We start from the raw sequence: 26,366 nt of genomic DNA on the forward strand, positions 1-26,366 counted from the left end.
ACTCTCCGCACACGGCATGCTCCCCTTGGCATCTCAAGCCCGTGGGCTCTATCCCAGGTTCAGCCCTGGCATGCACTCCCTTCTGGCCCCATGGGAAACTTCTAAGTGCCCGGTTCGTGGGGGATGGTCCAGCTGCCCCCAGGCTGGGGACGTCACCCTCCCGGCCCCACCCACAAAGCCTCCCTAGGCATATGTTGGCTCCCTCTGTAATTAGCCGCCAGTTGCACCTGCTTTGATCCCTGGCCTGGGAACCTGGCCTCTGCCTCCCCCACATGCCGCGTCAGGAGCAGCTGCCCACCTGGGCATCCTCCGGGCCCCCTGCCCGGAGCCCGCTGCCAGGCCTGGCCCTTTCCCTCGGCCCTGCCTCCCATTTCCAGTCCAGCTCTGGCCGTGGGCAACACAGCTCCCTCCACCAGCTTAGGGTGGCTGTGTGGTCTGGGAGGGGGAGGCTCCGGGGCAGCCCAGAATCATGAGCCAATCAGGACAGACCCTGACTCAGAAGCGCCATAAGTGGGGAGGGGTCTTGCCACACGGGACTCACGGGCTCCGGAGAGCTCAATTTCCACAGCCCGGGCATCCAGAGGGGCTGCTGGGCAGGGGAGAGCCCAGAGCTAGAAAAACAGCCAGAGCAGCATGGGGACCGGGCTCCCACCCCCGCCTGCCCAGCCCCGGGGCCAAGGAGGCGGGCTGGGGTCCCGAGGGGAAGCGCCTGCCCCATGGGCACTGGCCATCTAGGAAGCTGGGGCCAGCTGGGTCAGAGACCCCCCGCCACCCCGGGCCCCGGAGGCCTGCTCCTGGAAGGGCAAGGGCCCCTGAGATGGGCTGCTAGGGACAGATGCTCTTCGGGACCCCAGCCCCGGGGGGGAAGGAGGCTCACGGACACCCAGAAACTTTCCCTCCCTGACTATGGGCCAGTGGCCTTTGAAGTGGGAAGGTCTGCGGGGGCGGGAGGAGTCTTCGCACCGGGATAATTAGGGAGGACGGTTTCACTCTCTCTCACACACACGGAGCGAAACCAGCTGCGGACGCCCAGGGCAGAGCCGGCAGAGCTCCCCGGACAGGACCCAGGGCGGGTTCTCTGGGCTCCGGGCCTCCCTGGCTTCCATCCCCAAGAGGGGAGATGGCTGGACCCGCTCCCCCTGAGCCACCCACACATTTTGTAACTGCATGGCGGGGGGCCGGGGCCCTCCCCCCGCTGCTGCTCTGGGGGTCTCCGTGGCCTTTGGGATACCCTCAGGGCCTAGAATCTCTCCCTTCATCTCTCAGCGTCCTGCCACCCGGCGGCCAGCTCCTTGCCAGAGAATGAAGGGTGACATGGTGGCGCCTGGGGCTTTAGGCAGAAATCATGGCCAAACGCTGGTGCACTTCCTTTCCCAGGGAGGAGGGCAGGTAGAGGAGGCCAGGGCCCCAGGGCGGTGCCAGTAACCCCCATCTTGGCCAGGACACATCCCTCTCCCACCTGGGGCTGCACCTGGAGGGGTCTGGGCTCAGGGGAGGGTAGCAGGTGCGGGGCCAGCCCAGACCCCCCACCCTCACCGCTCCAGCACAGAACGTCCCTGCCTGCTCAGGGACAGAGCACAGGGCCTGGCCACCAGCCTCCCATCCGAGGGCTGGCGTGAGGCCAGGCCCTACTCCAGCCCCATCCCACTTCCGCTGGCAGCCAGGGCCTGTGCCGGTGAAGGAGGACCCAGGCTGAGCCCTCGGGGGATCCTGGGTCAACAAGGAGAATAGGCTGGAAGGTGGGGCTACAGGCCCGAAGCCGCGGCCGCCCCGTCTCACCCTCTCTGCCTGAGCACCGAGCCCCGTAGCACAGTAGCCCTGAGCCCTGAGCCCCTGCTTGGGTCAGTCCCCAGCCCCTCAGCCTCTTGCCCAAACCCGCGGTCTCAGCCGGGAGAGGGGCTCTGAGCGGCCGTCCCGAACACACGGCAGAGTGCGTGTCCGCAGCTGCGGCTCCTCCAGGCCCCGCGCACCCCTCCCGGCACCAACACTCGAGGCATAAACCCCACGGACTGTGCCCTCTCCCACTGGTCTGCGCGGTCCAGAAGACACGACAGGGCCTGGTGTTCACCCAGCCATCCGTCCGTCCGTCCACCCATCCACCCTCTACCCACCCTTCCCCCACCCACGTATCCAGCCACCGTCCATCCGTCCGTCCATCGACCTCCTCCCCTTCCATTCATCCAACATCCGCATCCACATGCACCTCCTCCTTGACGCACTCAGTACGGAATCTGGGAGCATCCACACTTGAACACAGAGGAGAGAACAGAGGTATGGGGCATCTTGAGGTCCTTAGGAAATGGGGTGTGGCCCTGCTGACCCAGGGCTGTCCAGCTTGCTGCAGCCTCCCCCGTCCCTGGTGTCCCCGGGGTCTCAGAGCCGCGGCCCAGGTCCAGCAACACCATTAACTTGGGTGGTTTGGGGGCTCCTGAGGTAGCCCGGGGAGTACTGAGCTCACTTCACACTGGGGATCCAACAGCACCCCCACGGGGGACCACGGCCCTGCCCCTCCCCCTCTGCCCTCAGCCAGCAGGAGCGGCGAGTGCACTCAGTGTCCTTGGGACTCAGGCTCGTCTGGCCCTGCCCAGCCCTGCTTCTCAGCCCTTGGCCAAGGGTGCACAGCCCAGGGGGGCAGAGGCCGTGCCCTAAGGGGCAGGTCCCTGGCCTGGGAAGGCCCCCAGGCAGGCAGCTGTCAGAGGAAGGAACCAATCAGTGGTTAGTGTGGCCCAGAGTCGGGGCAGTGGATGGCAGGCTGCCCCCCAGGACCCCCCCGTAGCGCAGGACATGCCAGGCCCCAGTTTCCCTATACTGCCGGACACCCAGGTGCCTCCAGCCGCAGGGGCCTCCCTGAGCCTGTCTGGGGAGCGGAGCACACTTCAAGCTCAGCCGAGATTCTGACTTGCTCGAGATCCTCAGAACCCACTCCCCACCCCACACGCACACCAACAGGTCAAAGGGCCTGGCCTGGCTGTGCCAGCCCTGGATGGGCTATCACAGCCAGCTTCCTGGAGGAGGCGGCATTTCCCTGACCCTTCGGTGGGGGGTGAACGTATGGGCCGAGATGATGGAGGGAAGAGCGGGGCCTGCTGGGGGCTGTGCAGGGGCCCGTCAGAGGCTGGAAGAAGAGGAGACCAGACTTGGGCACCCGACCTCCCGGCAGAAGCTCTCGGGTCTTGTGAGCAGAGCCTGGAGTCGGAGGCTGGCGAGGCCCTGTGGCTGCTCTTGTTCTCCCTTCCTTCCTCCCTTCCCAGGACCCGCCCGGCAGCTGCTCTGGGGGCTTGGGGAGCCCTAAGCGGTGGGATCGGGGCCCACAGGGACGTGGATTTCCTGTCCGGGAGCCGCCACGTCGGGGACCCCAGCCAGCCGCCGGCTCTGACACACACTCCCTCAGGAAATCCTGGCCCCATGGCGACACCCAGCTCAGGCAATCCGGAGCCCTGTGGGGTGCTCCCACGGGGCCAGCCAGTGGTCCTCCTACAGCCCCCCGCACGGGGCACCCTGCCAGCCCAGGTCCCCGGCCCTCCACTCCGGGCACAGCACCCCCATCACCCCGGGCCCTGGGCCTCACCAGCTCCTCCGAGTGGTGACTGGTACAGTTCCAACCCCAGCTTTCCTGGCTGCCTCCTCAGCCCTGCGACAGCCACTTGGGCTTCCCTGGGGGGGCTGAAGACAGCCCAGAGTCTGGGACCCATTGCGGACCCTCTCCCTGGGAAAACGCGTAACCGCACAGAATTTCACACCCAACTTTCAGAGTTTCAGGGGTTTACAGACCCAGGAAGCTCCGGACCATCTTGGGAGGAGTCCACGGGCCTCTGGCTAAGCCCTGACCGGGGAGGAGGTGTTCCCGCCCCACCCGCAGGTGCAAAAACAGAGGCTCAGAAGGGATGCAGACCCGAAGGGTGTCCGGGGTTGCTCAGAGCCCCGCAGGCTGGGTCTTGGCCTGCTGGCAGCTGGAGAGCCACGGCAAGGGGTGGGAGGCTCCCATGCCCCCCAGGCTCTCTGGGCTCCCCGGGGGGAAGCTCTGAGGCTGGGACAGCGGCTCCGTCACACCTGGGGCCTGGCGATGCCGGGGCCAGAGGACAGCCTCCCGCCGGCCCTGTCGCAGCACCCGCTGGTGGGGAATGCCGGTACTCCAGGGGCCCGGGCCGGCCCAGGCCCCGCCAGTATCCCCAGCATGGGGAAGAGCCTGCCCAGGGCTCAAATCCCAGCTGCAACCCCCAGCTGGCTGTGGAGACGGGGGCCACGTGGTTTCCCTTGACCTCAGTTTCCCTAGCTCACGGGAGCTGACCGCAAGTCGAAGACAGAGCCCTGGGCCCCAGAGCTTTCCTGAGAGACAAAGTCAGGCCTCCAAGCACAAACACCTCAGTCAGGCACACCTGGCCCCAGGCCTCTAAGCCTCTGGCCCGGTAGATTCCCCTGGGGCGGCTGGCCGGGCCTCCCAAGGCCTCAGTGTCCCCAGCTGTCCCCAGCTGTAAAGGGGAGATAGAATGTGGGCTTTTCAGGTTCGCCGAGCTGCTGTCTACAAAGTGGGCAGCGCGCTCTCGATCGGGGGTGGCCGATGGTGGCCAAGTCCCCCTCCTCACTCCGCTCTCCCAGGCCCGAGACTCAAGCCGAGAGAGAGGGCCGGGGTCATAGGGAGCAGTTCCGGGCGCTTCACGGGTCGGGCGCAGAGAAGGGCCTCTCACTGGGGTGGGGGAGGAAGCAAACGGAGCAGTTCACACCAGCTCAACCCAAAGCCTCAGAACCCTGATGAGGGCGGCAGCCCTGCCCCCACATAGTTCCCCCAACCCCAGCATCTCTGGAGCGCTGTGTCTAGGGTCCCACGTGTCTCTCCGGGACAGATTCGGGAGCGCAGCACGGGGCGGGGGCTTCCGCTGAGAACGCCGAAGGCCAGCTGTGCTCTAGAGGAGGGTCGACCCCAGCGCGGGGACAAGGAGCCCCCCCGGAGGCCCGAGGGACCGCCAACCTGCAGACGCTCTGTCACTCCCTGAGCCAGGGAACCCGCCCCGCCTCCTCCCGGTTTCGGAGTTTGTCCCACGTTTCCAGGCTCCTGGGGCAGGTGTTGGACACCCCTGCACCACCTCCCTGCCAGGATGAGGGGACCCTGGGGACACCACCCCTCCCCCACCCACTGGCTCCAAAAATCACTGCCTGGAGACACGGAGGCCCTGCAGGCCTGGCACTAGCCTCTGCCCCAGGGCCACCCCTGCCAGCCCTCAGTGGCTCTGCAGCACCCTGGACCCCTGTCTCTGGGCCACCGAGAGCACCTGTGTCCGAGGCGGCCTGGCTGCTGGGGATTACAAGGCCCCTTTCAAGAGCACCCCTGGGAATCCACAGTAGGGCCCTCATCTGAGGTGACTTCCGGGCCCTGACCCCGCTCGGCCTCGGGCTCTGAGCCTCCCTCTCCATCTGCCACCACACTGGGCTGCCTGCTCCCGGGGAGAGGCTCTGTCCCCATTTCCCCAGTGCCTGTCCCAGACTGGGTCTCGGAGGTGCAGCGAGGGGCCCCAAAGCTCCCAGTGGGGAAAGGAGTCCAGGAGACCCAGTGTCTGTCCCTGCCACCTCCTTTGGTCCTCAGCCAGGAGGCTGCCCCCGGGGTTCCCAGGAGTCCCTGGATGGGGGGGCCGTGCCGACTCCCTCCTCCCTGGGCCCGGGGTCAGGCTGCACTGAGATCTTACACCAACAGAGAGACCAAACCAAGGTGCTCAGGGCCCAGGCTGGGAGGTGGGGGCAGGTGCCTGGAGATGAGTGTCCTGGCAGGTGGATGCCAGGGCGGGATGGCAGCAGGGTGCGGGGGAGAGGGGAGGAGGGAAAGGGCAGAGAGGGGAGGTGCCCGGGCAGGTGTCTGCACACCCAAGCACAGGGCATGGTCTCCCAAGCAGAGGGCTCACGTGTGCACACGTGCACACACACACACACACACACACACACACCCCACCCTGGCTCTGTTCCCCCCCACCCCCGTCTCCTGCTGCTCCCTGTTTCTGAGGTCTGGGGGCTGCCGGGAGAGGGTTTTGTTAGGAAACTGAAGCCCCTGGGGTGTGGCAGGAGAGGACAGGCCCCAAGGTGCCGTGAGGCTCCGCCCAGCCTTGATGGCCTGCAGGGACAGCGGGCTCTGGACACTAGCCGCGAGGCAGCAGGGCCCAGCGGCCAGGACAAAGGGCCCTTTGTGCTTTCACCGCCTGCCTCACGGCCAGGGTTAAGGTGTCGGAATGAGCTCCTGGGATGTGCCCTCCCCCAACCCTCTGTATGCCAAGCTCCAGGGAGCAGGACAATGGCAATTACCTTGCCCCCAGCCCCCACTGCCTTCCTGAGCCGGACTAGAGCCTGGCAAGAAGGGGGGTGGGTGCTGGGCCCTGGAACCTTGCATCAAGGCCCAGGACCACCCTGGGCTCCCAGCTTCACTGTCCCTCCCTGGGGTGCCTCCCAAGGTGCCAGCGCCCCCCACCGCCAGACCTGAGGGTGCCGGGGGATCAGGTCTCAGGGGCTCCGTTCTGGGACCAGAGGCTGGGTCACCACCCCTTTGGGTGGTGGAGATGGGCAGACCCCTGCGGCGGGCTTGAGTGGAGGATGGGGGGACAAGGAGTGAGGTGGGAGAGAAGCTGAAGGGGAGAGGGGAGGAGGGTGTGTTGTCCTAGAGCTTGAAGGTTGGGGGCCTGGCTCTGTGAGCCCACCCCAACCCCACAGCAGGGACCTTTCATTCTTGGGGAGGGAAGGGCAGGCACACCCAGGGAGTGGCAGTGAGACCCCCTTTGGTCTGTCCTGTGCGCCCTTCCCTTCTGATCTCAAGACATCAGGTCCAGCCTCCTGTGGGTGCCTGCCTGCCCCCAGGACGGACCCCTGAGGACCGGGATGGGGGCAAGACAGCTTCCCAGGGTTCTGTGGGGAGGAGGGGAGCCACCCCGAGGGCTGGCTTCCTGGAAGGAGCCGCACCAGTCTCGGTGCCAGGCCCCTATCCGGCAGGGCTCCGTCTGCGGTCCCCAAGCACATGTGGAACCTCTGGCACGGGGAGGGGACAGAGCGGCCTGTCCCCGCCCCCGGCCTCGCCTGCTCAGTGCAGTGATGATGCTGCCAGCCTGGGCATCAGTCCACTGCCAGGATCCATCGAGAACCACGTGTGCCTGGCTGGACGTCCCTTGGTGCTCCCTGAGATGGACGCTCCTCCAAGCGGGGACAGACGGAACCTGAGCCGGGCAGCAGGCGGGCGGAAGGGGCGGTAGCTCAGGGCCACTGGGAGGCAGCGGGCGGGCCCCTCCCTGGAAGGAGAGGGACCTGTCCTCTGTCCTTTCTGCCCAGTTTCTCCTCCGCCTGGAGATCCTTGGCCACTCAGAGCGGGGCAGGTGGCGCGTCCCAGTCCTGGCAGCTGGGAGGAGGGCTGGGGCTGACCCCCAAGGCTGCTCACGGGCTTCCGGGCAGGTGTCCTCACGAGGAGCCCCTGCGAGCACAGCCCTCCCCAGGGAGGGAGGAGCTCACAGGCCCTGAGCAAGGTGGGAATCAGGGGTCCCCTTGGCTCCCGCCCACTAGGTAGCTGAGCCCCATGGGAACAGCTGGCAGGCCCCATTGGCCAGGGCTCGACAGAGCTGCCCTGTGGCCTCGCTGGGCCCTGACCACGACTGGCCGTGTGCGCCTGGCTCTAGCGTGAGCACCGATGAGCAGAGTCAGGACCCAGCTGGGAGGCTCGTGTCCCCAGGCTGTGACTCAGGATGCTGCCGGGGGTCTTGGGGAACCCAGACGGAGACAGGGTGGCCGCTGTGGCCTCAGCCCGTTCTCAGGTTACCCGGATTCCCGCAGGTGCCCAGTGGCCGGGGAGGGGCCTGGTCTGCGAAGGGGAGGAGAACGCCCTACGGAGAGCCCTATAACCTCCAAGGACCCAGGAAGGCCCCTCCTGCCCAGGGGGCCCTGGCTACCTCGCCACACCTGTTTGCTGCCCACGCCCACAGGGCTTTGGACACACACGCACACGCGTACACACGTGCACTGCCCGCCTCTCTCTGCTCTTACCGCTCAGGACGATGTTGGGGTCCACCCAAGGGCCCCACACATGTTGGGTTAGAACCAGAGGTGGGCCCCACAGGCCATGCTGGGCTCTGACGGGCAGCAGACAGATCGCCTGCAGCCTTGCTGACCGAGGGCCCGGGTTCCCGGGAGCCCCAGGGACAGGCCTGCTTCCGTGTCAGGAGCCTGGAGAAGATAGGCCTCGTGGGGCCGGGTCCCCAGCCGCGCTGCCGCCGCGTCCGCTCCCGAGGCCGGAGGCAGGAACCTGGTCTCACCAGGCACTCCCTCAGCCCGCCTTATTCTGGGCCAGCTCTGCTCTGGGCCCCAGTTTGCCCATCTGTAAACGGGACATCCCAGCCCTCAGATGCTTTCCCTGGTGCAGATGGCCCGAGATTCTGCTCTGGGAGTTTCTGGGCCTGGAGGTGAGGCCTGCAGGGTCGGGGAGGGCGAGAGGTGACAGGAGAACCAAGAAAGTCCGTGTGGGCAGAGCCAGGCCCAGAGGCAGGCTCCCTGTCTCCCACCAGCCCCTCCCCCACGACCCACCCTCACAATCCTGGAGCGTTTACGACCCCTCTCCCTCTCCCACTGCCTGCGCTCCCACCTCTCCCCGCTCTGAGGGCCTGAAGGCGGTGCATGCCACCTGCCAAGGGAGGGCGGGGCGGGAGCGAGCCCCATGAGCCCGGCCATGGAGCTCAAGACAGCCCAAGCCCAGCGAAACCCTCCAATAGCCCCAAGTCCTGGACCGAGAGCGGTCTGGGGGCTTCTCCCTTCACAGCCCAGCCCTCGTTCCCACTGCCCCCAACCCTGCAGGGGCCCCTGCCCGTGCTGGGCCTGGTCTCTGGAGGCAGCCTTGGGCTGAAGGCGGTGGCAGCCTGTCGAGACTTGCCCAGCTCCTAGAGACACCCGTCTCCCCAGGGCCCCTGCAGACCTGCCCCACGCGGCAAAGCCCAGCCCCTGGCACCCCTTCCCGCAGAGCTGGGGCTGGGAGGGGCTTTCTCAGGAGCAATGGGGGGGCCCAGCCCCCAGTCTTGGACACAGTAAAGACTGAAACTGGGAGTTTCGGGGGCAAGGCGGGGCGGGGGGCGGGGAGGGCCCAGGCAGGCAGGTGAGCGCAGCAGACTGGTTTCCCGATCCCCTGGAGGGCTCACCGTCTGACGCAGGCCTGGGTGGCCCGGGCCCCTCGCTTTCCCAAGGCGGGGAGGGCCCCCTACCCAGCAGAGCCTGAGAGAGCCAGCCTGGGGGCGTGGGCAGCAGCTGGGCGGCCTCAGTGTCCTCATCTGCAACTTGGGGCCGCTGGGCGTCTCATCACAGGGGCTGTTTGATGGAGTCTCTCCTCCGCCCCAGCGGCGCTGCCTCCTGTGGTCTCCAAGTGGCCCACCGGACCCGGGCTGGGAGGGCGTCCGGGGCCCGGGCTGGGAGGGCGTCCAGCGCCCCCCGGGCCCCCCAGGGCCCCAGCCGCATGGAAACCAGCCAGCCTGGGCTCGGACGCCGGCTTAATCTTTCGCTGAAAAGATAATTTCTTTCTGTGCCATTGTCGGGCACTGGGGTGGGGGTGGGGGACAAAGAGGCTTTTGTGCGGGCCGCTCTGGAAGGACCCCGCGAGGCCCAGCGTTTTCCCCTCCAAACGTAAAACCCTGCGACGGGAAGTCTTTCTCATAACCCGCCTCTTCTCAAGTACAGACTCACTTCTGTTCCAGAGGGCCAGGACGTGGCAGAGGGAGGGCCTGGCTGTCCCCTGCAGATGCCCCGAGCGCCCAGGAAGGAGGGAGGGCCGCCGCTCCCGGCCTGCGTGCGGCCGTGGGTGCGCAGAGGGGTTCAAGCAAACACGTTTCCCGGTGCCTACGGGGCTTCCAGCACCCACGGCGTCCCCGGGCTTGGGAGGTTCACTCCTCACCACCCCGCGGCCTGGCAGGAGGGCCAGAGGGCACAGAGCAGGGGCGCGGCCGCCACGCCCCCCTTGGCCCTGTGCACCTGCTGCGGCCTCTGGGAACGCAAACCAAAGGGGAAATCCCATACACCCACAAAATTAAGGACTCCCGGTGGGGCGTCTGAGCTGGGGGCCGCCTGAGCGCGTCCCCCCCGTGCTTCTGTGTCCCCCGACCCGCTCTGCACTCAGGGGACAAGCAGTCACCCTCCGGCTCAGGGCCTGCGGCTGCGCCACAGCCGGGATGCCCCCTGCAGAGGACGAGGTCCTCACTGGCAAACCCGCAGACATTCCCGTCCTCACACGCTCGCGTCCAACAACCCATCAGAGCGTTTCCTGGACCGTTCCGTGCTGTGACCAATCCCGCCCAGCAGATGAAGAGACGGGGGTCAGAGAGCAGCCCCACCGTACCCACCGGTGGGAGCGCATGGCCGGGGCATTTGGCAGGTGACACTCTCCCAGCTCCCCGAGGGCCACCCCTCTGGGCGTGGCAGGGTCAGCCCTGTCAGGGGCGCCTGTCCGCCAGTTCCTCGTGGGGCCTCCACAGTGGGACCCGGCAGACACTTTCTCCGGCATCAAGGCCAGTCCTCCGGACCCTTCCCCCCGTACCTGCGAGGGCAGCACAACCAGGGGTCCTGGGTGGGGGTGGGAACGGAGGAGGAAGGCCCCGCTGGGGGGGCCTGGCCCGGAGATGCAGCGAGGGCAGCCCTGGGAGGTGCAGGCGGGCTCTGGGCGCGGGGGTGGTGAGGGGGAGGAGGGCGGCTGCTGGAAACGCACTGACACTACACCCAGCTCCGCAGCCCAGACTGGGCGCCACCCTGTATGGGCGGCAGTGAGGTGACGTGCATACCCTCTGGTGTGTGTCCACCACGGGCCTGCCCGCCTGCCCCTCCCCAGACCTCTCGTTACACGGGGGGGAAGCCAAGCGGGTGGGAGTTCATCCAGGGACGCTGGGACCCCAGTACATGGGCGCCCACCCCCGTGACTTAGCAGCTCGGTGGGCAGCCCTGCTCACGGTCCCTCCGTGTCCGTGGTCAGCACCGTAGGGGGTCCCTGGGCAGTAACAGCAGAGCACAGGCCAGGGGCTGCCAACGAGAGCGGCTCTCCCAGCCCTGGGGCCACAGGTCTGAGTCCAGGCGTGGGATGCCCACTCCCTGCAGGGCCGCGGGGGGACGGTCCTCCCGCCTCCTCCGGCTCCCAGCGAGTCCATGTCTCTTGACTTGTGGCCATGTCCCCCCGGTCTCGGCTCCGTCTGTCCTCATGTGGCCTCTGCTCTGTGTCTCTGCCTCTCCTCTTCTCTTCTGAGGACACTGGGTGCCGGGCCCACCCTGATCAAGGATGATTTCATCTTGAGAGCCTTTCTGATTGCATTCGCACAGGCCCTATTTCCAAATAAAGTCACTTTCGGGGGTTCTGGGTGGTTGTGAATCTGGGGGGACCCTGCTCAGCTCGCTGCGGGCTCTCGGTGTCTGCTGGGCCCGCACAGGCAGCCGCCCCTCCAGGGGAAAGCCTGCTGCCGGCGCTGGGCTGACTCAGCCCTCCAGGGGCTCCCCCGGGCCTGGCACACCACGGTGTGACTCCGGCTGCGTGCACGGGTCAGCGTCCTGGCACCCGGCCCACGAGGCAGGACAGCTCGGTCCACAGCCAGAACTCTCTCTTTCTCTAGGCCTCACTCAAAACCAACAGTCTTCTGGGACCCCCACAACAGGGTCAGGGCGGTACCGGGCCCCTCAAACCCACAGAGGCCGGCAAAGCACTGCGGGGGCAGTTGCTCACAGCAGGGGCGCCTACAACCTCCTGCCATTGGAGAGGCCCCTGCTGGCTCCCTGTGGGCTTCTGGGCTGGCCGGGCTCTGCCCCAGGCTCCCAGACCACGGGCCCCCCCACGCCAGCCTGGCAGAGAAGCCGCCGGACCTCTGCCGGCCTCCCCGGCCCGCCGCTTGCCACTCCTGGCCCGACTGGAGTCCCTCGGCGTCATCCACCCGGTCCGATGGGGATGGCAGTCGGCTCGGAGCACACAGCAGGTGCCTGAGGTCTGCAGAGGCTCATCCGCCAGGTGACCCATCTGACCTCTGTGGGAGCCAGGACAGGGAGCCCAGCGGGCACAGCGTGGGGCGCCCCCTGTGCACCCTTGTAGCCTCCGAGCGGGCACCAGCCTGCCGCCCCCCGACGTCTGCCTGTGAGTTCCTGCCTTGCTAGAGGGGCTTCGACGTGGGTCTTCCTGACGGTCAGGCTCTCACTCCGCAGGAGAAGGAGCTCACATGAGGGTTTTGCCAGCTGCTAAGCAGAGCCCTCCCTTTGTACCCTCAGGGGGAGATAGTCTGCGGCCGGCCCCGTGAGCCCCCCTGGGAGACGCAGCTGGGTGGGACTCCATCACCACGGGGCTGAGCCTGTCTCACTGTGGTCCCCGATGTCCCTTCTCCAGGGCCCAGCCACAGGTCCCTCCGGGAAGCACTAGGGAGCCCCCATGTTCCTATACAACTTGGCTTTGGAGTTATGGGGTCCCTCCTCTAGTGGTAGGCTCGGTCCGATGAGCAGTGCCGGCTCAGGGCCTGGGGAGTGAGCCTGGGAGTGTGTCAGGGGCTGGGGTCAGCACGTTGTCCTGGTTCTTCTTAGCTGTGTCGCTGGGATAATCCCCTGCCTGCCCGTGGGCCCCGTGGCCTTGGCCTTATGGCAAATGGGCCTGCGGACACGCGTCCCACAGCTGGTGCCACATGTCTCCAGAGCAGGCCCCCCGGCTGCCGTGCTGCTCTGATACTCCCCAGCAGAGGGATGTGGGGTACTGGGGGGCCAGGCTCCGGACAGTGGCCCCTCCCGTCCACCGTGGCTCACAGGGAACGGCAGCCACAGCGCACCCCAGCCGTGTGGGGCCTGCTCCTGCTCCTCCCTGAGCACGTTGGCCTGGGGTGTCCTCCCCGCTAGGCTAGCGGAGGTGGATGGAGATGAGCGGAGGGTCCTCTGGCCCCTTCCAGAGCTCACCTTCTGACCGGCCCGCCTCCTTCTCCCATTGCTATTTGGGCAAGGCGAGCTGAATTTCAGAACCAGCTGCGGGGTTAAACCCTAAACCCTGAGGCAGGACCCTTGTATAAACAGACTGTCCCTCTCTGGACACATCCACGGCCCCTGCTCTCGCCCCGCGTCCTCCAGATCCCTGGCTATGGGGAGGTGTCAGCGGGTGCTGTCACCTCTCTCTGGCCAGTCCCTTTCCTCCCCCTGTGCTGTGGGACAGGGACTGGCCTGGAAGCAGGGGAGGCAGTCCTGTGGGGCCCCTGCCCAGATGCAGCCTCTGCGTGGGGCCCTCAGACACCCCCACTCCGTAGCGCTACTCCAGGTCACAGGGTCCCCTCTTCCCGGGTCAGCGCCCTGACTCTCCCCTCAGGGACTTCTCTGCCTCCCCGGTCATACCCGATTCCCACTGGTCCTGGAGCCCAGATTCCCCATCCCCAGCACTGGCCACACCATAAAGCCAGGCGCCAGTATGACCCTCATTGCCCGTGGGTGGAGAGGAGGTCAGGCTGGACACCGGCCCTGACCCGGACGTCACGACCCCTGTGGCTCCCAGGTGCTGGGGAGATAGACCCCCATGGCGGGGGCAGACCTGTCGCCCTCCCCTTCAGGGGTTGTGGGGCTCTTCAGCCACCTGGCAGGACAGTAGCCAGGTGCCAGGCCCTGCTCTGAGCACCCCACTCCTGGGGCCACTCTGGTCCCGCCAACCTCGTGTGGGTCCCCCTTGAAGCAGGCCTGAGGCCAGGATCCATGCGGCAGCCTTGGTTCGGGGACAGCGGGGAGGGCGGGAGCACGGGGGCCTCAGGCCACGGGGGGCAGAGGGGGCAGCACGAAGCACTCAGCCCAGAGCTTCTGGGGACAGCCCGTGCGTTGCCATCTCCAGCTCCAAGGTACTAGTCACCCTGGGCACTTAGGGCCTGTGTAAGGGCAAAGCGGGTGAGGATGTGGACCCCGGCCACAAGTGAGGGGACATGGGCGGTGCCACTGAGTTGGGGTGGGGGAGGGAGGGAGAGGCTGGCGCTGGGAACCACTGGTGTGGGGACCAGTGGTGAGTCAGCCGGCAAGACGGGGCAATCTGGGAGGGCTTCCTAGGGGCTGCCAACCCAGGCCTCACTGGGGAGGCCCCTTCTAAAGGGGGCCTGGAACCCACTAGATGAATACATCGTGGCCTCATTCAGTGGCGTGACTCCGGGGAAGGTGGTATCATTGCCCCCACTGTCCAGATGAGGAAAGAGAGCCCAGGGCAGCCGGGGGGCCTCCAAAGGACCCGCCCACAGCCTCCCAGGCAGCAGCTTCTCCGTGGCCCCAGAGCATCGCCTCCTCCGGCGACAGGCTCCAGAGGCCACCTGTAGCCCAGCTCCCCTCCTGGAGCTACAACCTGCCTCCCCCTGCCTTCCCAGCAGGCCTGTCCCCGGATGCCCACCACCAAACCCGCTCCTCTCAGCAGGTCGTGCCCCAGAAACCTGGGATTTTCCTCACGTCTCCCCTGCCCTGGCAACTACGTCTAACCACCAGCTAGGGTGAACCTCTAAAAAGTAGTCATAAACCACAGCATCCTCTGCTTAAAGTCTTTGACTTCCCATGGTAACAGGTCCGAGATCCAGTGCCTCCTTGTGCCCTGGGAGACCTTGTGTGATGGGCCCTGCTGAGCACCACGGTGACCTTCCTGCCCCAGCCCCTGGCTCCCCCACAGCCTTAGTCCCTTTCCTTCTGTTTCTTGGAGGTACCAAACACCCTCCTACCCCAGGACCTTTGCACAACCTGTTGCCTCTGACATGATGCTCCGCCCCAGCTCTTCGGGTCATTTAGGCAGCAAGGGGCCTTTCCTGACCACCTCGGGGCGATCACACATGCCCCGGAAGTGTTGGTGTCAAGTGTGTGCGGTGAACTCCTGAGGGCGGAGCCACACCTGTGCACAGTAGGCCCTCTGGGAACAAGTCAGTGAGGGCCTCGGCCAGGTGCCTGACCCTAAGGGACCCCAGCCCAGTGGCAGGTTCTGAGGGGGACAGATGGCTGGGGACGTGACGAGGGGCTGCTTGGGGAGCCCCCTGCCCACCCCAGGGCCTGTTTCTTGCCCTGACCCTCTGGGGTTCAAAGGGGCCTACAGGGGCAGACCAGACCAGTCGGAGAGGAAATCCTTGTATTTTTTGAGGACAAATGGAAACAAGCTCTTCTTGTTTATTTCCTGGTGCATTGTGGAGCCCTGAGAGGCGGTGGGGGGCGGGGGTACTCCGGTTAACTCTTTCTCCCCTGAATTTAATTGTCCCCCTTCCGGCCAGGCTCCTCCAGGCTCCGGCGCCTGGGGAACGGCTTTCCTGAAGCCGCAGGCTCCCGGTGTGGGGAGGGACTCAAAAGCCCGACAAATCAAAGCGGCAGGGACCGATAAGGCCCGTGGAGTCTGAACCCGGAAACGTGCCCACACTCCTTATTGGGGGGTGGGGGTCAGGACTGGAGCCAGGGGGTGTGCTGGGCCTCCGGAGGTAGGGACCCCTCCCCACAGCAGGGAGGAGCCACACTAAACCCTCAGCCCTTGGGCGGCTTTGGGGACCCTGGGCTGGGGGAGTGTGTCTGCGGCAAGTTTTTCCCATGACCTCATCCGGAAGGGCTGAGCGCAGGAGGTGAGCCTCCACCCCCCCCCCAGCCGCTGTCAGCCTGGGGGTGCTGTGCAGGGGCTGCCGGCGCCCCAGCGTCTTCAGCCAGGGCTGCCTGGGGCCTGGGCCCGGTAGATCCATGCAGGGGTCCCACGTGCCCCACCCTCTCCTTTGCACCCACCTGCCGGGCAGCCGGCCATGCACTGCTCGCCTGCAGCCTCCTGCCTCCGATGGAGGCCAGGGACCAGCCCACGGGCATGCAGCAGGGGGCCGAGCACACACAGGGGACTCAGCCCCAGGGAGGGTCCCTCTGGGAGGCCCGGGAGGCTGACCCCGGCAGGGTGGTCCCTGCCTGAGCCGGGAGGAGGAATGACAGCAGGTAGCCCCAGGCAGGGAACACCTGGGACAGGCCTGCGACCCATTCGGGACGGCCCCTCAGCAAGTGCCGGCTGGAGCTTGGGGACCTTGGCGGCTGGGGGGACACCCCAGCAGAGCCTGGAGAGGTCCTCTCCCGCCCGCCCTGCCTCTCCCTGCGGTGGCTTTGGCCTAGTCACCTCCCGCTCTGGCTCCCCCGCCCCCCCAGCAGAGGCTGGACTCCGCCTCCCGGACTTGGTTCTCACGGCTCCGGCGACTCCCACACGGCCCTGCAGATGGGCTTCCCGGACCCCCGCCCCCCCACTCTCTGGAAACATCAACCAGATGTTGGGACTGGGGCCTGTGGGCGCGGGAGGAAGTGGCTGGGGCCGGGGGTGGGGGGGACGTCAGCCTGGAGCGCAGGCAGGCCTGGCCGGGCTCAGAGAGAGACCGGAGTCCACGCCGCTCCCTCCCCGCGGTGCAGACCGGGGTCCTGAGGACCAGGAGGCCCCGGGGCAGACCTCACCCAGGCTGGGGGAGCACAGGCCTCCTTCTTGGCATCAGCCTCGCTGTGCCTCTGTCTCCCCGAGCCTGCCTCTCCACGGCGCACGTGGCAGAGGCCGGCGGAGTGCCTGCTTCTGCCCAGGGCCACCCCCGGCCTGCTGCCCACCCCTGCTGTCCACCCTCTGGCACCTTCAGAGGCCCCGCCCACGCGTGCTGGGTCCTCCAGGCCCGGGCCCCAGAGCCTGATGACAGCCCCATTCCTGTCCCGCACATACATAAGCACACACGCGTGCATGTGCACGCGTGGGCACATCTGAGCGTATGTGAGTGAATATCCATGTGGGCACACTCGTCCACAAACACCTGCTTGAGGACACGCACACACACTCACACGGGCACATGGGGGGGCCTCAGGCGTGTACACAAGCCCATGCCGCATTGACACATGCACGGGGCCTACACGTGTGTGCACATGCATGTGCAGGTGAGGCCGTGTTCCTGCACCCACGGTAACACCTGCACACCCGCCTGCACACTCACACGCCCACACATGCACCCAAAGCTTCCTTCTTCCCAGGAGCAGCTGTGTGAGCCCAGGCTCTGTACCCTGTCCTGGTCACGGAGCAGGCGGGACTGGGGGGGGACCCAAGAGGTGACCAGGGAACTGTGTGGTGCCCGGGGGCGATGGACACAGTCCATGAAGACAAACCCGGCCCAGAGCTCTCCAGTGCCCCTCACCTGCTCCCTGCACAGAAGGGCCAGGGCCAACTGCCCCGCCGCCCCCGGGGACGTCGAGAAGCCCCTCCTCCCCAGCATGGCCCCAGGCCTGGGCAGGAGGCTTGGGACTGGGACCTTCAGGTCCCACGCACACGGCCCATGTCTGCGAATAAACGTTCCCCGGGTACTTCCTGCCTGGACCCAGCCGGTATGCACGCGCCTGGGACCCAAGCCTGGGAGACCACGGGAGAGTGTGTGTGCGTGTGACAGGCCCCGCCGGGCCCCCAGCGGAGTGAGTGTGGGGGCCGGCGTCTGGCCTCCCTCTCCCTGGTTTGTGGGGTGCGGCGGGGTGCCCCCGGCGTCCGGGTCCCGGCCACTGCCGAGGACACAGATGACCCCACTCCCGCCTCTCTGTGGGTTCAGGAGGCCCCGCCCCTCCTCACGGCCTCAGCCCGACCTTGGGCGTCCTCCATGGACCCCGCGGGCCCACAGGCTCCCACCTCCCGGTGCGCACCATGTGGGGGGCTCCCAGAGACCCCACGGGTCTGACTCATGCTGTGCGCCCCGCAGATCCTCGCAGAACGAATGAGCGCGCCCAGGAAGGAGCAGAGAGCGAGCCAACGCGTGGCCGGGACGAGCCCGAGGACGCAGGACAGGGCTTCGGGGCTGGAAGAGGGGCTGTGCGTTCCCTTCTCCCAGCCCCTTCCAGAAAGGCCTTGCTCCGCACCCCTGCCCGACCGCCCTGCCTCCGGCTGGCCCCTGACCCAGTCTCTCCCTGCCGTCGTCTGCCATCCTGCACACGCGAGACCCAAAGGGACGTGGTTGCCTGAAGCATATGGGCCCAAACCCTTCAGCGCTGGGCTGGGGGCGGACGCCCCGGAGGGACCACGGGGAGGGCAGAGACTGCGCCACCTGGAAGCAGGTCCGGTGCCCCGTGTGCAGGCTCAGACAACCACTCGCGCACCGTGTGACCTCAAGCCGGTTGCTCACCCACTCTGGGTCTGTGAGTCGGGTGACCTGGGCCCCCGCTGGGCTGGCCTGTGGCCCCGTGACCCAAGGCACGCGGGCGAGGTCGGAGGGAGTGGTCCGCCCATGGGAAGCAGCGGGCAAGGTGGAAGGAAGGCTGGCTCCAGCCAGCCTGGGGGAAGGGTGAGTGCAGGGATGCCCCCCAGGGAGCTGCTCATTGTGGCCCGGGCCACAGGAAAGCGGGGAGGAAGTTGGGGGGGCTGCAGACCCCAAGCAGAGAGAGGGGAGGGGCTGGAGCAGGTGGGGCGGAGGCTCCCGAGCTGCCCAGGACACCCCCTGGAGACGGGGCAGTTCCCCCGTCACGGGCCAGCCCGTGGCAGCCCCTGCAGGCGGACGGAGAAGGGGGGTCCTGCCGCATGACACAGGTGGCTGGGGACCCCGACAAGCCCGGGATGGGGCGTGGGAGGGTCCAGGAGGCCCCCCAGCCCCGTGCCTGGGGGAGCCTCTGACGCAACGAACCACAGACTTGGCTGGAAAGAGCAGGCGTGTGTTCTCGGTCGCTCTGGAGGCCGGAGCCTGAAGTCACGACCGTGGCAGGGCCGTGCGTCTCCGCTCCTTCTGCACGCGGTCTCCCCTCCCGGACACCGCCTCCTCCTCGCACGACACCTGTCGCTGGACTTCTGGCCCGCCCTAGTGCAGGTGGATCTCATCTCCAGATCTTCACCTGACACCTGCCAAGACCCTCCTCCCAAGTCAGGTCTCGTCCTCAGCTTCCAGGGGGACGTGGACCGTCCTGGGGACTGGCACGCCACCCACCACAAATACTGCGGACCCCCAGTCCAGTACAAGATGCGTGCACAAGTGGGGCCCTCCCTGGTCCTGGCACTCAGTCCCCAGGCCCCTGAGGCAGGGTTAGCTGGGGAAGGTGTGGGGGCAGTGAGCCTGGAGGAGGGAGCGGCAGGGACAGGGGCTGGGAGGCGGGGCTGGGGCTAGCAGGTGGGCCTCCCGGTCTGTGACTGTCCTCTGTGCGAGGTCCTGGCAGCGTGTCCGGTGCTCTCCCTGAAGGCGGCCGGCCCTCCTTGCCGGGAAGTGGGAGGCTCTGGGCCCTGCAGCTTCTGGGGGACGGACAGCAATGGCTGTGGGCAGGCCCAGGGCAGGAAAGGAGACACCTCCTGGGGGCCCAAGGGCCTGGGAAGCCTGCAGCAGGTGCGTCCCCAGCTCCCGCAGCCCCGTCCGGGCTAAGGTTTCCCCGAGCTGGAGCCGGGTCTGGGCTGGGGCCTCCCCGCTGCGGGCCGGCCTGTGGCCCGGCTCCCAGCGTTGCAGAAATGTCTTTTTGTTGGTGGAACAAAGCAGCTTTGAGCCGGGCCCTTATCTCAGGCTGCGGTGAGACAGGACACCACAGCTCCGGGCAGGAGCCAGCCGGCCAGCTCGCACGGGGGGCCCCCACGCCCCCAGAGTGGCAGGGAGAGGCAGCTGGAAGGGGGTGAGGAGGAGGCTAGCGGGTGCGGTCTCCCACTGTGAGGGGTCTGCGTGGGCTCAGGAGGGGCACAGCAGGTAAGGCCCGGTAGACGCAGGAGGGCACAGGTGGGCACGGACGCATGCAGGCTGGGCCAGGATGGGGGTGGGCTGCCTTCCCAGGAGGAGGGAGCTGCTCACCCCGATACAGGCCTAGAAGCCTCTGCAGACAGAGCCTCTGACGCTGGCCACCCGGGGGGCGGGGCAGGAGCATTGACCTCCAGGAGTCCTTGCTGCCCAGCCCGCAGCCAGCCCTGTCCCAGGGAGCTCAGAGGCTGACCCAAGCGGCCTGGTGGCGGGGGGGGGGGGGTCACTCTGTCCCGCATCTGTGGCCAGGCTGGGCCCTGCCATCGCCCATCTGCAGTGAACCGGAGGGCCCCAGGGAGAACAGACACCCTGCTCTGCTCCCTCAGGATCCACCTCAGGCCTCCCGGAGTTCGGGTGCACCGGGAGAGACCCAGGGGAGAAGGCTGGAGGTCAGTGAGAGGAAACATGGCAGGCTTGAGCCCGTCGGCCCCGCACAGGGGACCAGCTCAGGTGGTGCTGTGCCCGCATGGGTCTGCAGAGCTCGGGGCCCCCCCGCCTCCCTTTCCCCCTCGTGTCTGTGTTGGGGGCACAGTGGGACTCGGAGTGAGCCACGGGTGGGCCACCAGCCCAGAGACCAGGGTGCTCCCAGCAGGAAGCCCTCTCATGGGGCCCAGAGACTGCCCAGCCCTTCTGGAAGGTAGGGGAGCAGGGGAGGGGCGGGAGGGGTGGGGGGAGCCCGACAGGAGCTCAGACTCCCTGACGGTGGGTCTGAGGCTGCAGCAGGGGCCCCCTTGCCTGGAGAGGCCTCTCTGGGCAGACACCATCCTGGCCCCACAGACTTCTCGGTCAGAGGAGGCCGTCCTGGTGGCTGGGCGGGGGGAGCCTCCCGGCTGTGCTCAGCGCTCCAGTTGGAGCGGTGCCCCAGGAGGACCAGACTCTGTGCCCTGTGGGGTGCCCCCAGCAGAGCCCCAGCATTGGCCAGCCTGGCCGCCCTTGCCCCCCCTGCCATGTGGCACCCCCCCACCCCGGCCCGGGGCCGGAGGCGGGGTCTGGCCTGGAGCAAACGGCCCTTCTGCTCTCCTCTCTGCCTCCCCACCTCCTGCTGACTTTCCCACAAACACTTTGGGACATAAAACACCTTCAGGGGAAGGATAGGGGCAGAGCCTCCCCCCGCCCCAGGTCCCTGTGCACAGACCCCACCGCCCGGGCCTCTGCTGGCCACTGGACTGGGAGACTGCTTCTCTGCCCACAATACCCGGACTGGTTCCCCGACAAGCAGCCTGTGTCTGGGAGTGCAGCCGCGGGGCCCCACGGCCTCCGTGGGGTGGGTTCTGGGTGTGTCGCTGGGGGGCCCCTCAGCATAGGGGACCCCCTGCTGCCCTGGCCTCACCGGCCTGATGCCAGCCCTCCGGCCCGGGGTTGGCTCGCTCGGCACCTGTTTTCATCTCAGCCTTCCTGCGTCCACCTACTGTGCAAATACCCACGAGGAGAGAGCCGACGGCCCTCAGGCACCGTCCTGGGCTCTGGGGACACGGCGCACGCAGAACGGAGGGGCGAGTGCTCCCGGCGCAGCCAGAGCCACGGCGGGAGCACGGGCTGAGCTGCAGGCGGAGGCGGTGAGGGGCCCAGCCGGCCAGGAAGGAATGCAGGGAAGGGTGTTCCAGCCAGAGGGAACAGCCAGTGTGAAGCGCTGAGCAGGTTCGAAGTGGTGTGAGGGAAGGGCTGTGGGGTCCAGGAGGCCACGGAGACAACTCCGGCGCTCACAGAGCACGGTGAGGGCGGGGGGAGGGGCAGTGGGGGGTACATTCTGCGTCATTCTGAAGCCTGACCGAGGGCGGCCAGCGGCCAGCACTCGCGGGGGTTGGAGACAGAGGGCGTTGAGATGCTGCAGGTTACAGGACACGGAAGGCTGGAGTCACCCGGGACGAGGGGAACCCGCAGAAACCCCAGGTCTGGGGGAAGGGAGAGCTCAGGGTCAGGAACAGTGAGGCTGAGAAGCTCCCCGGGCCACAGGGGTCGTGCCCGCTCGGCCCTCGGCACTCAGTCAGGCGGTTTCTGCGGGAAGTCGTCCAGGCTGACATGTGCTTTGGAGGTCGAGCCCTGATGTAGGGTTTGGAGCCACAGGTCAGCGGTCATAGCAAAGGAGGTGGGGAAAAGATGAGGGGCAGCCCTGGGCAGGGGCCGGGGGGAGGGGGGCCCCACTGAGGACGCAGAGAGGAGCGGCACCCAGGAGAAGAAGGAGCCCGGAGCCAGACGGTCGCCTGGGCTGTGAGTGACAGAAGCGCTTCTCCCCCAGTTCTGAGACCAAAAGTAAGAAATAGAGGTGGGATGGGCCCCTGTGGGCTGCTCTATCCAGTAGGACAGCCTGGCCATCCTGGGGGCTCTCCCTGCTGTTGGGGGTCCCCCCAGACAAGGCCACCATTAGTCGCACTTCAGAGAGGAGGTCGCAGAGCCGGGAGCCCCCAGGGCAGAGCCAGGACTGGAGTGTTTCCCACTGGGGAGCACAGGGCCCTTCAGCAGACCCAGTCTCTCCCCTCCACCCGCAGAATAAGCCCATAAAAGAACCTCGAGCGGGAGAGCGAGCAGGAAATGGGACGGAGGGACTGTTCCCGCTGCCACCGGGTAGGGCTCTGGGCAAGACGGGGCATCTCTCTCCGAGGGGCCCCTCTGGGAACGGGCCCAGTGGCCCTGAAAGGCGGAGCGGGGGGTCAGCTTGCAGCAGCCCCCCCCCAAGCTGGCTGCTCAGGCTGGTGGGAGGTGGGGGCCCCCAGTCATGGTGGCAGAGCCATGCCGGGGTCGAGGAGGGCAGCCTGGGGTCCCCCTGCGGCTCACACGGCGCACCCGAGAGCCAGACCCTGCGTGCTCCGGGCTAGGCCACCTTGGACCCCCTGCGGCCTCCCCGCTCCAGCCCTGGGACCCTCCTGTTTCCCCAGGTGGCTCCAGGCTCAGCGGTCCGGGGTCACATGCCCGGAATCTGCAGGCTCTTCTTTGAGACCCCTCTGTCCCCAACCAGGTGTGAGCTCCTCGTGGGCAGGGATGGAGGACCCCTCCCCCACGTCCCTCCCCCTTCCTCCTTTCCCCCATGGCCCCACAGGCCGAGCCCATTCCTGAGCGTGTTTGGGGCTAGGCCAGCCTGAGCTGAGGGACCCCCGTCAGCCAATCGAATCCTCAGAACGCAGCGGAGCCGGGGTCCCGGCTGGGCGCCCCCCCTCCTGCGGGCGGCTCCTCCCTCAACCAAGAGCCCCAGGGAGACGGGCTGGGGGGTGCTGGGGCGGCCTCTCTGCTCGTTCCCACGCTCACGGGTCCTGCCCTCAAGCCTGGGGCTCCCGGGGGGGGGGGCTGCTCTCTCCCTAATCCCTGCCCACACCTCCGTGAGGAGAGCTTTTACTAAATCTCCTCAAATTACCTCCTCGGAGCGAGTGCCCCATCTGTTTACTTCTCGACCCGTACCCGACCTCACCTTGGAGTAACACAAGCAAACCTCTCCATCTGTAGCCCGAAAGGCACACGACAAGATGCAACGAAATTCTGTTAAAAAAAAAAAAAAAGTAATAAAATCTGACTAGAGAACTACTTCCTTAACTTGATAAAATATCCTAACCCCAGACCGAGCTGTTCCTCATGGGGAAGCTTCTAGAAGCACAGCTGCTGAGCCGCGTCAGGACAGCAGTGCGGAAAGAGGAAGTGATGGTTATGTAGATGATCCTATTAAGCACCTAAAAACGGAAAGATTTCAAACAACAAAGGAATTCCTTGAGACCCTCCATGGGCGTAAACACCAACCCGGTAGCTGACGTATGAAGGAACAGAGCCTCTAGATGCTGGCTATAAACATTATAAAATAGTGGGAAATCAGTAAGAAATATGTCAGGCTCATATACATATATATTTAGAGAGAGAGGGAGAGAGCACGACGAACGGGAGGGGCGGAGGCCGGCGGGTGGGGCGGGGGGATCTCCAGCCGACTCTGAGCTGAGCACGGAGCCCAGCCCGGCTGGATCTCCAGACCCCGGGATCGTGACCTGAGCCGAAATCAAGAGTCAGACGCTTCACCGTGCCGCATTCCTGTGAAAAGAGCGTTCGGATGCAACTGAGGGTCATCCAGCGAGATCTCAGCACAGGGGAAGGCCCAGCCTTTTAATGCGCACTTAGTAACATAAACATATTGACTCCCTTTAATAAATCCATAATTTAGTTCGGATGGCACTCTGCTTTTCAAAAACTAACAGGACTTATTTTTAAATCAAACAAACTAGTTCAAAGGCTTGTGCGGAAAACTGCCTGAGCCAAAACAACCAAGAAAATTGTGAAAGAAAGAAGTGTGTGCTCATAAGGGTTACGTTTGGTTGCACACAACAGAGACTTCAACAGGTGGGTGCCTCTTTCTCTGTCTTGTGAAAGAAGCCCTGAGCCAGGGAGGCAGCCCAGGGCTATGGGGGCTCCACGGTATCCCAGACTCAGGATCCTCCCATCTCCCTGCCCCACTCTCCTGTGGCGTGGCTTCCCTTCTGGGTTGGCTGGGTGGCCCAAGGTGGCTGCTGGGATTCCGGTCATCACCCCCACATTCCAGGCAGCTGGAAGGAGAAAGGAAGGAGAAGCCTTCATGCCCTCCTCTACAGGGAGAGTCCTTAGAAGTGCCATACCTTCCTTTTGCTCCCCTCTCTCTGACCAGAACCTAGCCCCGTGGCCACATCTTGCTGCAACGAAGCTAGGAAAGGCAGGTGGTTCCTGCTTTGCTGCCTCTCCTAAAATCAGGTGACAAAGAAGGAAGAGAGAAGGCCACAGATGCCAGGGTGGGATCCCGCAGTTTCTGCCAAGGTGACAAGAGGGGACTAGCCCCTCCAAGTATTAAAATGTTTATAAAGCTACACTAATTAAAAGAGTGTGATACTCCACAAAAATAAGCAGGTAGATTAATGGAACTGAGTAAGCCCAGAAACAGACTCGAGGACGTAAGGGAGTTCAGTGTGTGACAAGGATGGCATCTCGAATCAGTGAGGAAAGTTGGGTCACTCAAGTGCCCGTCCACACCCGGCAGGGCAGGCGGCCGCTGGGAAAGGGTGAGCTGCATCTGTATCTGACGCTTCACACCAGGACAAATTCCCAACAGGTCAGGTTTCAAGGTAAAAAATAAAACCACAGGGGCGCCTGGGTGGCTCAGTGGGTTAATGCCTCTGCCTTCAGCTCGGGTCATGGTCCCAGGGTCCTGGGATCGAGCCCCGCATCGGGCTCTCTGCTCGGGCTCTCTGCTCAGCGGGAAGCCTGCTTCCCTTCCTCTCTCTCTGCCTGCCTCTCTGCCTGCTTGTGATCTCTGTCTGTCAAATAAATAAATAAATAAATAATTAAAAAAAAAAAAAGACAAAGAAAACCACAAAGGCCAGAAGGAAACGGGGAAGAAATTTCCTCATTAACTCAAGGTAACACCTTCCTAGGCATGACACAAAATACAAAAACCAAACACACACACACACACACACACACACACAACTTCTTTTACGTTCAAAGACATAAGAAAACTTCTGCATAACAACCCCCACCCCCCGAAGCTATCGAGGTCTGCAGCTTAGCAACGTAGGGAAGATGTCTGCAAACTACATCACAGAGAAAAAGGGCTCGTTTCTCTCATATATAAAAAGCTCCAACAAATCAATAAAAACGGTTAACAATCCGGTAGGGGAAAAGCGAAAAAGCAAAGGACTTGAGCAGAGAGTCCACGAGAAAGGAAGCGCAGAGGCCCACGGATGTGTGAAAAGATGCTCGGCTTCACTGTGGGTGAGAGACATGCTCGCCGCAACTTCCACGAGGATGGCGATGGTCACAGGTGCGCCTGAGAGAGCAGCTACATCTTTGTCGCACACCGCTGCGGCGCCGTGAAGACCCAGGCTCGCACACGCTGCTCTAAGAGGTGGCAACCTCGCAGAGGCCATCTGGCCAAGTATAACCCTTTGAGCCAGCGGCCCCAGTCCCAGAGAGGCATCCAGCCCACAGATCCCAAGTCAGGGCGGCTCAGCTCCTGAGCTGGCCAGAAAAACCCCGATGTGCCCATCCGTGGACCGTAGAAGGCACACAGTGGGATATTCTGTGGGCCCCGGACGTGCCTCAGGGAGGCCGTCTTCCACGCACCATCTGGGTCCTCCCTGCGTTCTGAGCTACGACGACAAGGCGTGTCCGCAGGGAACAGCAGGAGGAGGCCAGCAACAGTAGGGAGGGGCCGAATGGGGGTGCTGGGGTCTCCCCAAACCCAGGCCACGTGCTCCAGGTCTGGGTCCAGCTCTGCAGGTGTAGGGGAAGGGGGAGGGTGACAAGGTTGCTTATTCATTCATCAGACACAGCTGCATGGCCCCAGAGCTCAGCCCTGACCAAGGAGGCCCTACCTTCAACTCGGACCCTGGCAGGACCCACAGGGCGACACTGTGGACGGACAGTGACCGTCCTGTGTGACGAAGGTCCTCCTGTAGTAGGCCAGGCCCCGAGGACGGGCACCTCCCAGGCTGGGGTCCCAGATGGAGGGCAGGCAGATGCCAGGCCAAGGGGAGGCCCAGGGAGCAGGCTGCCCTCTCCACAAAAGGAGGTTCCCTCAGCGGCTGGCGGTTCAGCCCGGAGATGGGGGAGGAGGCGGGGGGGGGCACTCTCCCCTCCCTGTGGGGGGCCCCCTTTCTGGGGATCCTGGCCTGGGTTCATCCGTGCCTCATTTGCATGGCCATTCATCCTCTCCCATGTTTCCCAGCCACCCCAGAGACTGGGGCCTGGTCCCCCTGCCAGTCCCCC

This window comes from Martes martes (assembly GCF_963455335.1).
Source record: "Martes martes genome assembly, chromosome: 12".
Classification (NCBI taxonomy): Eukaryota; Metazoa; Chordata; class Mammalia; order Carnivora; family Mustelidae; genus Martes; species Martes martes.